The sequence below is a fragment of the Nyctereutes procyonoides genome, unplaced genomic scaffold (assembly GCF_905146905.1).
Source record: "Nyctereutes procyonoides isolate TBG_1078 unplaced genomic scaffold, NYPRO_anot_genome, whole genome shotgun sequence".
In the NCBI taxonomy this organism is placed as follows: Eukaryota; Metazoa; Chordata; class Mammalia; order Carnivora; family Canidae; genus Nyctereutes; species Nyctereutes procyonoides.
This window is the reverse complement of record NW_026575146.1, coordinates 72,744,737-72,757,663: the sequence shown is the minus strand read 5'-3', so window position 1 is coordinate 72,757,663 and position 12,927 is coordinate 72,744,737.

Sequence of the window (12,927 nt, the reverse complement as noted above, 5' to 3'; positions counted from 1 at the left end):
CTCTGGTCTGTGTCTTTGTCATGGAGAGGGAGAGAAGTTGGGGAGGGCAGTCTTAGGCCAAAGGCGATACCAACAGTACATAGAACATATAATACCTGGGTGGCTCAGTGATTAAGCGCCTGCCTTCGGCTCAGGTCCTGGGATCGAGTCCTGCATCAGGTCCCCTACAGAGCCTGCTTCTCCCTCTATGTCTCTGCCTCTCTCTGTGTCCCTCATGAATAAATACATCTTTTTAAAAATAATACTTAAGGTTAAGCATGCACACTTGGCACATGGCCAAGGTCCAGATCCAATAATTGTACTGGTAAAGACACAAGACCCATTTTTAGATCCAGACCATTTATTTAAGCATGAGAGTGTGTGCAAATTGGAGGTGGAGGGAGGGAAAGGAACAAGCAGACCCCATGCTGAGGGTGGAACCCAATACAGGGCTCAATCTCATGACCCTGAGATCATGACCTGAGTCCAAAGCAAGAGTTGGTCACTCAATTGACTAACACACCCAGGTGCCCCAGATCCAGACTATTTATTACTTACATCACAAAAGAAAGAATAGCAAAGGTATTGTGCTTCTTGTCACACACACCAAAAAGGACCACATTGAAACAAAAGGGCCTAGATGCTGCTTCAAGGGTCCTGGGCTACCCCTGCAAAGGAGCCAGCTGTCAAAGGCTGCTGTTGCTGAGGGCTCTTTGATTCTCTTGGTTTTTCCCTCATAGTCACAAGATGGAGACCACAGTTCCAGGCATTATGTATGAATTCAAGGCAGGTCAAAACTTTCTCAGTCTGGTAGATTTCTGCCTGCACCTCATCCAGAACTATGCTACATGGGCCTTTCTAGCTGCAGGGGAGGCTGAGTATAGATATGTAGTGGAATATAATTCAGTGTTAAAAAGGAAGCAAATTCTGACAGCTGCTACAACATGTATAAAACTTGAGGACGTTATGCTAAGTGAAATAAGCCGTCACAAAAAGATAATTAGTGTATGATTCCACTTACACGAGCTACTGTTTCAGGTCCTCAAGGTTTATCTAAGAAGTGGAATTGCTGAATCATATGGTAATTCTATTTTTAATTTTCTTGGGAAATGCCTAATTTTTGCATAGCAGCTGTACCATTTTACATTCCCATCAACAGTACACAAAGGCTCCAATTTCTCCACACCTTTGCCAACACTTGTTATTTTCTGCGTGTTTTTTAATAGTAGCCATCCTGATGGGTTTGAGATATATGCCTAAAATTCTTTTTTTACTTTTATTTATTTTTTTAATTCTTTTTTTTTTTTTTTTTTTTAGTTGAAGAAACCTTCCCCCTTCTAAGTAGGGCCAGCCCTAATCCAGAGGCAGCCCATCCAGGCGCCTTCCTGAAATTTTAGCAACTAAAAGCATTCTGTTTACAATAAGAAAACCATTTCCCCCCACACCCTGATTGGAATGTCCCTGAATAGGTTCATGTTGACCCTCTGTGAAATCAACCTGGATGCTATGTGACTCCCGCGGTTCTTTTGTCTTTTTTTTTTTTTAATTTATTTATTTATGATATTCACAGAGAGAGAAAGGCAGAGACACAGGCAGAGGGAGAAGCAGGCTCCATGCACCGGGAGCCCGATATGGGATTCGATCCCGGGTCTCCAGGATCGCGCCCTGAGCCAAAGGCAGGCGCCAAACCGCTGCGCCACCCAGGGATCCCGGTTCTTTTGTCTTTAGGCGGTTTCCTTTTGCCTTTAAAAGATCCCTGTAATTGCTAATCGGGGCTCTTTTCATCCTCGGAGGCGGAGAGCCCGTTTGCGCAAACGTTCAATAAACCCTCTTGCTAATTGCATCTGCCTGTCTGGGGTCTGAGTCTCTGGGGCGTCCACCGGGACACGTTGGCACCCGTGAGCCAGGGTCCAACAAAGTAAATATTTATTTGAGAGAAAATGCACACAAGTGCACACATGGGAGGGTAGGGGTAGAGGCAGGGGGAGAGGGAGAAGCAGACTCCCCATTGAGCAGGGAGCCATTCAGGGCTGATCCTAGGACCCTGAGATTATGACCGGAGCCAAAGTCAGATGCTTAACTGATTAAGCCATCCAGGCACCCTTAAAATTCATTAAAAAAGTTTTTTTTAAATGATTATTTGGGAGGGAGGGAGGAGGGGCAGAGAGAGAATCTCAAGCAGACTGTGTCAAGTGTGGAGCCCAATGCAGAGCTGGATCTCACCACCCCAATATCATGACTGAGCCAAAATCGAGTTGGTCACTCAACTGATCTAGCCATCCTGGTGTCCCTAAGTTTTTTGTTTTTGTTTTTTTTTAAGATTTATTTATTTATGATAAACATAGAGAGAGAGAGAGGCAGAGACACAGGAGGAGGGAGAAGCAGGCTCCATGCCGGGAGCCCGACACGGGACTCCATCCCAGGACTCCAGGATCGGGCCCTGGGCCAAAGGCAGGCACCAAACCGCTGAGCCACCCAGGGATCCCCTAAGTTTTTTTTTTGTTTGTTTTTTGTTTTTTTAAACTCTACATTCAGTGTGGGGCCCAAATTCATGACCTGAGATCAAGAGTTGCAGGCTTTTCTGACTGAGCCAGTCATGTGGGACCCAGGAAATCTTTTTTTTTTTTTTAATTTTTATTTATTTATGATAGTCACAGAGAGAGAGAGAGAGAGAGGCAGAGACACAGGCAGAGGGAGAAGCAGGCTCCATGCACTGGGAGCCAGACGTGGGATTCGATCCCGGGTCTCCAGGATCACGCCGTGGGCCAAAGGCAGGCGCCAAACCGCTGCGCCACCCAGGGATCCCTGGGACCCAGGAAATCTAACAAAAATCTCCTACCCCTGGACAAGCAGAGCAGGACTAACTCCATTTTGTGGATGGTGGGCTCCACCTGCCATCTCATGTAAACCCCCCTCCCCCGCACGACCTGCCTATTGTTTAAGGCACTCCCTCACCCTAGTTTAGCTATTAAGCACACCCTTATCAGAAACCAGCACACTTAGGAATGCGGGACCTCTGACCTTTAACCAGCCAAGGAATGAAAACCCCTCTTTTGCCCACCAAACCTGCGTGCCAATTCTAACCAGAATAATAGGCTAGTTCAACTGGTCACTATAAGGTGAATCATAATTCAGTTGGTCCACCTGCGTGTGGACCAACATGACTGTGCAACTTTCTGCGTATGTTACAACCTCATTGGCCACTGGCCCCTATAACACTGCTGTGCTTCTTAGTCTCGGGGTCCAAGCCCCTGCTCTGCTGTATGGAGTATACTTGGACCCAAGCTCGAGCTTGCTAATAAACCCTCATGCACTTGCATCAGTGTCGGCTCCTTGGTGGTTTCTCGGATTCGCAATCTTGGGCACAACAGTCAGGCATCCCCTGAAATTCATTTTTTTCCCCTTAAGATTTTATTTACGTATTTGACAGAAAGAGAAGGAGAGAGAGCACAAGCAGGGGGAGAAGCAGAGGTGGCGGGAGAAGCAGGCCCCCCACTGAGCAGGGAGCCCCATGTGCAGCTCAATCCAGGGATCCTGAGATCATGACCTTAGTCTAAGGCAGACGCTTAATCAACTGAGCCACCTAGACGCCCCCACCCCTTGAAATTCTTAATTCAAAAAAGAATCAAAGGCACCTTGCTGGCTCAAGTCAGTGGATCACGTGACTCCTGATCTCAGAGTTGTGAGTTTGAGCCCCATCTTGGGTGTAGAGACTATTTAAAAATAAAAATCTAAGAAAAAAAAAAATTGGGGCACCAGGGCAGCTCAGTAGTTAAACGTCTGCCTTTGGCTCAGGTCGTGATCCTGGGGTCCTGGGATCAAGTGCTGCAGCAGGTTCCCTGCAGGGGAGCCTGCTTCTCCCTCTGCCTCTCTGTGTTTCTCATGAATAAATAAATAAAATCTTAAAAAAAAGAAAATCAAGGCTGTTTAATCAATATTTAAGTATATTGTCGATTAAGATATTGATTTGATTTACCAATGACCAAATAACAGAGGCTTTAATAAAATAGAAAATTGATTTTCTCACATAAATATCCAAGCTGGTCTCCTGAGGTCATTCACTCTTGCTGCTCTGCAGCTCCCAGCTCAGTAGTCCTCAAAATTGAGTGTTCATCAGAATCCCCTGGAGGGTTTTTTGAAACACAGAGTGCTGGGCCCCAAGCCCCAGCGTTTCTGATTCAGCAAGTCTTGGATGGGCCTGAGAATTTGCCTTTCTTGCCAACTTCCAGGTGAGATCACTGCTGGTCTGGGAACCTTGGAAGCCATTATTCTAAGGTGTTTCTTTCCTCCTTCAGCTCGGTTGAAGCAAAGTCTCCACCACCACGACCTTATTACAGCAAGCGGGAAAGGGGACAGAGATATTGGAGAGCAAGCTGCCGCCTTTTAAGGACTTGAGCTGCGGTTTTTCTACATCTTTACTGGGCCTTTCCTTAGATGAGAGCTTAGTCATACGGTCACACCTACCTGCAAGGGAGCCTGGGAAATGTAGTCGCGAGATGGGCGGCCATTTTCTCGGCCAGAACGTAGGTGATCCTATTTGGTGGGACTTCAGGGACTAAGATTAATAAAATAAAATTGGAAGGCAATAAAAACTTGGAAAAAAAGAAAAGAAGGATGCCTGGGTGGCTCAGTGATTGAGCATCTGCTTTTGGCTCAGGTTGAGATCTCGGGGTCCTGGGATTGAGTCCCACGGATGGACCCTGCTTCTCCCTCTGCCTGTCTCTGCCTCTCTGTTTTTCTTGAAAAAAAATAAATAAAATCTTTAAAAAATAAAAATAAATTGGAAGACTCAGCGTAGGTCAAGAATGCTGGGGTTTTTAGGCCAGCAGTGTTGTCTGGAAGCCTAGGGTTGGCCAAGATCCTTTCAGGTGATTTGCATGGTTAAAAGTATTTTGATAATAATACTAAAATGTTACTTGAGGGACGCCTGGGTGGCTCAGCGGTGGAGCGGCTGCCTCTGGCTCAGGGCACAATCCTGGAGTACCCGGATGGAGTCCCACATTGGGCTTCCTGCATGGAGCCTGCTTCTCCCTCTGCCTGTGTCTCTGCCTCTCACTCTGTGTCTCTCATGAATAATAAAATTTAAGAAAATGTTATTTGCCACCACCCCACCCCCACCCACCCCACAATCTGGAGTTTTGTCAAGGTTATGTGATGTGCGATGCCATCATTACTCTGACAGCTAATGTAATATGTATTTGTGTATTCCTGTGATTTAAAAGTTTTGTAATTTTATTTTATTTATTTATATTTATTTATTCATGAGAGATACACAGAGAAAGGCAGAGACATAGGCAGAGGGAGAAGCAGGCTCCCTCCTGGGAGCCTGATGTGGGACTCAATCCCAGGGCCCCGGGATCTCAACCTGAGTCAAAGGCAGATGCTCAACCACTAAACCACCCAGGTACCCTACCTCCATTTGGTTTTATCTGACACTTGCACTTCTGTGAACTGGTAGAGTGAATTTAATCTTTGTTCACCCTTGGTAGTTTTAGTCTTTGGGATCTATAGTGGGTAGAATAATACCCCCCACCCCAGAAAATATGCCTATGTCCTTACTGAACCCTGGAAACCTATGAATGTGACCATATTTGGAAAAACAAAACAAAACTAAACAGGTATAGCTTGTAAATGTAATGGCAAGTGTCCTTATCAGAGACAGAAGGCACACACTATCAGAGAGGAGGAGACATCATGTGATCACAAAGGCAAAGACTCGGGTGATGCAGCCACAAGCCCAGGAAAACCTGGAGCCACCAGAATCTGGAAGAGATAAGCATGGATCTTCCCCTAGAGCCTTCAGAGGAAGTAGCCCTGCCGACTCCTTGACTGCAGAGTTCTTGCCTCCAGAACTGTGACAGAATTTTCTGTTGCTCTAAGTGACTACATTTGTGGTACATTGTTACAGGAGCCTTAGAAAACTCATACAGGACCCCAGTTTACTGGAAACTCACACAGGACCCCAGTTCACTGTGATAAGGGTCTTCTTTTTATTTTTTTAAATTTTATTTATTTATTTATTTATTTATTTATTTATTTATTTATTTATTTAAAGATTTTACTTATTCATGAGAGACACACAGAGAGAAGCAGAGACACAGGCAGAGGGAGAAGCAGGCTCCATGCAGGGAGCCTGATGTGGGACTTGATCCCGGGTCTCCAGGATCATGGCCTGGGCTGCAGGTGGCACTAAACCATTGAGCCACCAGAGCTGCCCTAGGCTCTTCTTTTTAGATGCCGCACTTGGGTAACTCTAGGCTTTTCATTATCCTTCATCTCTTGGCACCCCGCAGAACAAGATGAAGAGAAGGAAGAGGAGGAGGGGGAGGAGGAGGGGAAGGAGGGGGAGGAGGAAGAGTACATCTCTCAGAAGCTGTGGCCACAGCTGAGACTTCGTGAGGCTGGTCACCCTGGGTACTCACAGCGGTGGGGGGGGGGGGGGCGCAAGGAACCCTCAGAGCTTGAACTGAGCTTGAAGCACTCCTAGCTGGTAGTTGCTCTTTGGCAGGAACAAATGCAAATGTCAAGACTGAAGTTCAAGTTCACCTGGAGCAGCCAAGCTCCTGCTGGCAAAACATTGCAGCGCTGACACCTGCCTCAGGTTTTGGCATTCCTGTGGACCTCGGCCTGAGCAGTCCCTGCAACTACTGCTCAGAAGATGATGTTCATATTTTACCTGTTACCTTTATATACATTTAAGTGGGATGGTTTGGGTGAACCATGGAGAATAACCACAGACTTTATCTCCATCTCTGGTTCGTTTTGTTACAGATGAAGACTTGCAATTTTAAGCCTGAGCTCTGCAATGTCAGTAATTTACACTGTACGTTACAAGAAAACAGCAGGCCAGTGCCCCTCAGTCAAGCTGGCTGAAACAGAGAGAGGACTAAATTAAGCTTTATTCAACAGTGAAATTAGGAGCATTTAATGGTTTTTCTCCTTCATAAGAGAGGCAGAGGCTGGCACTGCAAAACTGAGCTGTGTGACCTTGAACAGGTATCTTGGCCTCTCTGAGCTCAGATTCCTTATCTGGAAGCCCGGGCCTGGGTGCTAACTTTTGCTTCATCATAATCTTTCTGTGTGAACTGGGGAAAAAATGGGGCAGCAGGGTCCCCATTATAGAGTCCAGGAATCAACTGAAAAGATTCTGATCAGTGTTTACAAATAGGAACAGAACAAAAAAAAAAATCAAGCCGTACAGGGGGGCATTTCCTGAAACTGTGTTATTGCGAAAATCGTTTCTTACTGTGCATCACAGAAAAGCCTGGAAGCCACTGGGAGACGCCGCCAGCTTCCCAGACTCCCAGGCCCCGCCGCGAACCCTGGCGAGAGCATCTCCGCTGGGCCCGACCCACCCGCCCAGAGCAAACCGTCCGGTCTCCCGGCGGCGCTGTGCTGGCAGGACTCCGCCGCCAGGGGGCGCGCGTGCCCCGCCGCGAGCGCGTTCTGTTCCGTCCGCGCGGCCAGACCCCGGGTTCCTCCGGGTCCCGAGTCGCGCCAGGATCCCGTTTGCTGGCGCTGGAGGCCCCGGCCCGGCACACAGCTCCCCCAGCAGAGCGCGGCGGGAGGGCTGGGGCGGCCTCCCCGCTCCATTCTGCAGGGTTCATGCAGTGCCTCGCCCTGTGCGCCAGACAGCGTGGCCGCTCCCAGAGCCCGCATCCCGGTGCGGGGGACAGACAGGGACCCTCAGTCACGACTCCCTCCGCCAGGACCAGGCCTCCTCCCCGCCTGGGGCTCGGGGCTCGCGTGGTGCGGGACAGCCCGGGGTGCAGTCCCCCGCCCCCCCACCCCGCCCCGGGGGCTGTGTGACCTCGGGCAGCTTGCTTACCCTCTCTGTGCTTCCGTTTTCCCTGCTCCAAAATGGGGAAATAACACGCAGGGCACAGGGCGTCACGGGCAGGAAACGAATTAGTATTTGTAGAGCATTTAGGAGGGGCTTGGTGTGTTTGTTAAACAAACATTGTTACAGATTTTCATTTCTAAGAAAAACTGGGGACCGGAGCAGGGTAATTGAATGGCCAAAGTCACATTTCCAGCCTCTAGGAGGATTTCTGAGTTGGGTTCAGTGATTGATTCCCAGCCGGCAGGCTTTCCCTCTGCATTACATTTGCAGTGGGTAAACCCAGCTCCTTTTGCATGGTTGGTGGAGGGCAGGCCAACCCCAGAGGGAAATCTTCCACACACAGGCCAGTAGTGGAGTCAGGGCTGGAACCAGAGTGAGACCCTATGTCCGGGTCAGTGGACTAGCTCAACGAGTAAGTAAATCATTTTCATGTAATGAACTCCATCCTGATTGCAGTAAGAACACAGAGGAGGGACTCCTAGGTGGCTCAGTGCTTAAACATCTGCTTTCCGCTCAGCTCGTGATCCCAGGGTCCTGGGATCCAGTCCCACATTGGGCTCCCTGTGTGGAGCCTGCTTCTTCCTCTGCCTGTGTCTCTGCATATTTATTTATTCATGAGACACACACACACACACACACACACACACACACACACAGAGGCAGAGACACAGGCAGAGGGAGAAGCCGGCTCCATGCAGGGAGCCCGATGTAGGACTCGATCCCGGGTCCCCAGGATCATGCCCTGGACTGAAGGCAGGCAACAAACCGCTGAGCCACCCAGGCTGCCCAATAAATAAAATCTTAAAAAAACAAACAAAAACAAACAAACAAAAAAAACGAGACCATTTCATAATTTTCTCTAAGTGCAGGCAACAAACTAGATCCTGTTCAAGTCTTGAAGTTACCAAATATCCTTCCCTACTGAGTAATGGGAGTGACCTGTGCTGTTTCTTCTTCTTTTTAAAAAATATTTTATTTATTTGGCAGAGAGACAGACAGACAGACAAGCAGGGGAACAGCAGACAGAGGGAGAGGGAGAAGCAGACTCCAGACTCCCTGCTGATCAGGGATCCTGATGCAGGGCTTGAATCTGGGATCATGACCTGAGCCAAAGGCAGATGCTTAACTGACTGAGCCACCCAGGCACTTTGTGATCTGTGCTTCTTGAGTGGAACCACTTCTCACTGTCTCTGGCTGGCACGGATTGACTATCCAGGAGGAAGAGGTGCTGTTTCATAGCCCCCTGGAAAGTCAGGCAGTGTTATTGGAGAACAGATGACTCATCCTACCTCTCTCCCTATTTTATTTTTTAAATTTTAAAAAGATTTATTTATTTGAGAGAGAGAGAGAGAGAGAGAGAGAATAATCAGGGAGGGGAGAGGGAGAAGCAGACTCCCCACTGAGCCGGCAACCCAACATGGGACTCAATCCCAGGACCCTGGGATCATGACCTGAGCTGAAGGCGGACACTTAACCAACTGAGCCACCCAAGCAGCCAGTTTTTTAATTTTAAAAAAGATTTTATTTATTTATTAAAAGATTTCATTTATTTATTCATAGACACACAGAGAGAGGCAGAGACACAGGCAGAGGGAGAAGCAGGCTCCATGCAGGGAGCCCGATGTGGGACTGCACCCCGGGTCTCCAGGATCACACTCCAGGCTGCAGGCGGTGCCAAACCGCTGTGCCACTGGGGCTGCCCGATTTTATTTATTTTTGATAGAGAAAGAGAGAGAGAATGAGCAGGGGAAGGGGCAGAGAGAGTGGGGGAAGCAGAACAGGGAGCCTGAGGCAGGACTCGATCCCAGGACCCTGAGATCATGACCTGAGCCAACGGCAGATGCTTAACTGAATGAGCCACCCAGGCGCCCCTCGTTTCCTATTTTAAAGGTTCTGGATCAAAGGGCCTGCCTACCCTGGACACCCCTCATCATTGAAATGGGTGTTTCCATCTGGGATAGGCTGAATGATGTCCCCCAAAGATACCAGGTCCTAATCCCTGAAACCTTAATTCGGGATTTAATTAAACCTTAATTAACCTTAACGTTAATTTTTATGCGACAAAAAGGACTTTGCTGACAGAATTAAGTTAAGCATTTTGAGGTGGGGAGATTATCCAGGGTCATCCAGGTGGGCCCCAAATGTAACTCCAAACATTCTTTTTTAAAAAGATTTTATTTATTTATTCATGAGAGACCCAGAAACAAAGGCATAGGCAGAGGGAGAAGCAGGCTACATGCAGGGAGTCTGATGCGGGACTCGATCCAGGACCTTGGGATCACGACCTGAGCCAAAGGTAGATGCTCAACCACTGAACCACTCCAGGTGCCCCTCCAAACATTCTTATAAGAGGGAAGCAAGGGGATACTGGAACACAGAAGAGAAGGCCAGGGGACAGAAGAGCATCTCAAAGCAAGTCAGAGAGAGAAGATGCCACACTGCTGGTTTGAAGATGGAGGATGCAATTCTAGAAGCTGGAAAGGCCAGGAGATGGATCCTCCCCTGGAGCCTTCCAAGGGAGCCGGAGTTAAACTTAAATGTAGTGGCTAAAACAAAACAAATGTATTTTCACAGTCCTGGAGTCCAAAAGTCTGAAGTGAGTCTCACGAGGCTAAAGTCAGGGTGTTGGCAGGGTTGGGTCCTTCGGGAGGTTCTGGGGGAGATTCTGTTCCTGGCTTCTTGAGGTTCCCAGCGTCTGCCAGTGCACCTGGACCCCCAGCACTACAATCTCTTCTGCTGTCGCACATCCTCCTATCCCTTCTGTCGTCAGATCTCCCTCTGCCTTCTTACAAACTTGTGGTCACATTCACTTTCCACTTGGATCATCTCTCCATCCCAAATCTTTAATGTAATACCTGCAAATCCCTTGCCCTGCAAGCTCACATATTCACAGGCTCTGGGGATTCGAGTGTGGGCATCTTTGGGGGCCATTATTCTGTCTGTTACATGTGCTGCCTTCTTGAATCCTCCACCTGGGTTATGGTATTTCTTTGATTCTCTCTTAGTCCCCACCCCCCATCGCCATCTTGGGTAATGTCACATGTCCTAGACTTAGACATCCCACCACTGCACCTGCTCTGAGCCCCTTCCCGGGCCTCAGCCCCCAGAAACCACAGCCAGGACTCTAGGAGGAGTCTGGGGGAAGTCACTTGCCAACTCTGCAGTTGTAGGTCTCTCTAGTTTATGTCCCTGAGCACAACAGGTGAATTCACCCTCTCACCCTGAAGTCGCCTGGGGCAGCTCAGGGACTCCAGGGTTCAAGGGCTGTGGAGGCTTGAATTTGGCTCAGGATTTGGCTAGCTCTCCCTGGTCCAGCCCAGACTGACAGGCACGTTATGGTCGGCAACACAGATTGGGGCAGAGATACCCCTTCCAAGCCTGGAAGAAATGAGTCTTGCTGTGCAGAACGAGCCAGAGACTGAGAGCAGCTCCTTCTGGGTCTTCTCTCATGAGTGACCAGGCTCTGCAGGACCACTTAATATTTTCACTGTTATAAGCCCAATTGTTCTGCTTTTATTTTTTTAAAGATTTTATTTAATTATTTGGGAGAGAGAAAACGACAGAGAGCATGAGCTGGAGGGGAGAGGCAGATGGAGAGGGAGAGGTAGGTTCCCTGATGAGCAATGAGCTCCATGTGGGACTTGATCCCAGGACCCTGGGATCATAACCTGAGCTAAAGGGAGATGCTTAACCAACTGAGCCACGCAGGTGCCCTGTCCTGCTTTTAAACACTTTAATGGGGCTTCTGTTGTGCCAGAAATAGAGTCAAGTCAAATCCCTAATATGGTACCCAAGATATACATGGTCTCTCTCACTATTAGCTTTGGAGGCTGGTTTCAAATACCTAGCATGTGAGCATGTGTGCACATATACACACACAGGTGTCCTCACCCCTGTGGATACGTGGTACAAAACACATACTCAGAGACACAGGCATGCACATCCACAGTCAGCGCAGCTGTCCCTGCAGCCAGACCAGGTTGTGGACGATACAGTAGCAATGGCAACTGGACGGATGGGCAGGGGACATGATGACCTAGGGTCGACAACTCATGGCTCGGGATGTGCTCTGCTGATGCTGTGCGACACCTCTCTGGTAACCCCTGGCACCATTTAGTTAAACGTGACAAGTTGCCTTGTGTTTGAGAGACCAGTGGTTGAGCAGTTAAGGGAGGAACCAGTTACACATGAAAAGGAACTGAAGCTCTCGCTATGCAGTTGCGGATTGTGCTCTTCTCATTTCCTTTTCTGTATTTGTGATCAATTCAGCAATTTTCCTGGTCAGCAACTTCCCAACCTATATCGGGGCTCGGGGCTGGGGCTCGCCGCGAGCAGACCGAGCAGACCGCCATGTGTCCACCAGGGGGTGGGGGGGCACAACAAAGGCAAATGCTCAACCACTGAACCACCCAAGCACTGCCCCCCCTCCCGACTTAGGGCAGCTTGACCTTGTCAAGCTTAGGGCAGCTCTGAGACTGGAAATTTCTCACCAGGGCCGTCTACATAATTTGCAGGGCCCAGAGAAAAATGAAAATATGGGGCCCCTTTGATAAAAATGTAAAAGCTTTCTTCCTTTCTTCCCGTGATGGTCTCTCTTGACCTGGGGCGTGGTTTGGTTTTTGTTTATTTTTTTTTAAGATTTTATTTATTTATTCATAGAGACAGACAGAGAGAGAGAGAGAGAGAGAGAGAGAGAGAGGCAGAGACACAGGCAGAGGGAGAAGCAGGCTCCATGCGGGGAGCCCGATGTGGGACTCGATCCCAGGTCTGCAGGATCATGCCTTGGGCTGAAATTGGCACTAAACCGCTGAGCCACCCGGGCTGCCCCAGTTTTTGTTTATTTTAGACTAAAAAAAAAAATTGTGTGGGGGATCCCTTGGTGGCTCAGCGGTTTAGCGCCTGCTTTTGGCCCGGGGCACGGTCCTGGAGTCCCGGGATCGAGTCCCGCGTCGGGCTCCCGACATGGAGCCTGCTTCTCCCTCTGCCTGTGTCTCTGCCTCTCTCTCTCTATCATGAATAAATAAATCTTTAAAAAAATTGTGGTAAAAAAACATAGAACATAAAATTTACCATTTCAACGTATACAGTATCCAGTTCCAGAAATT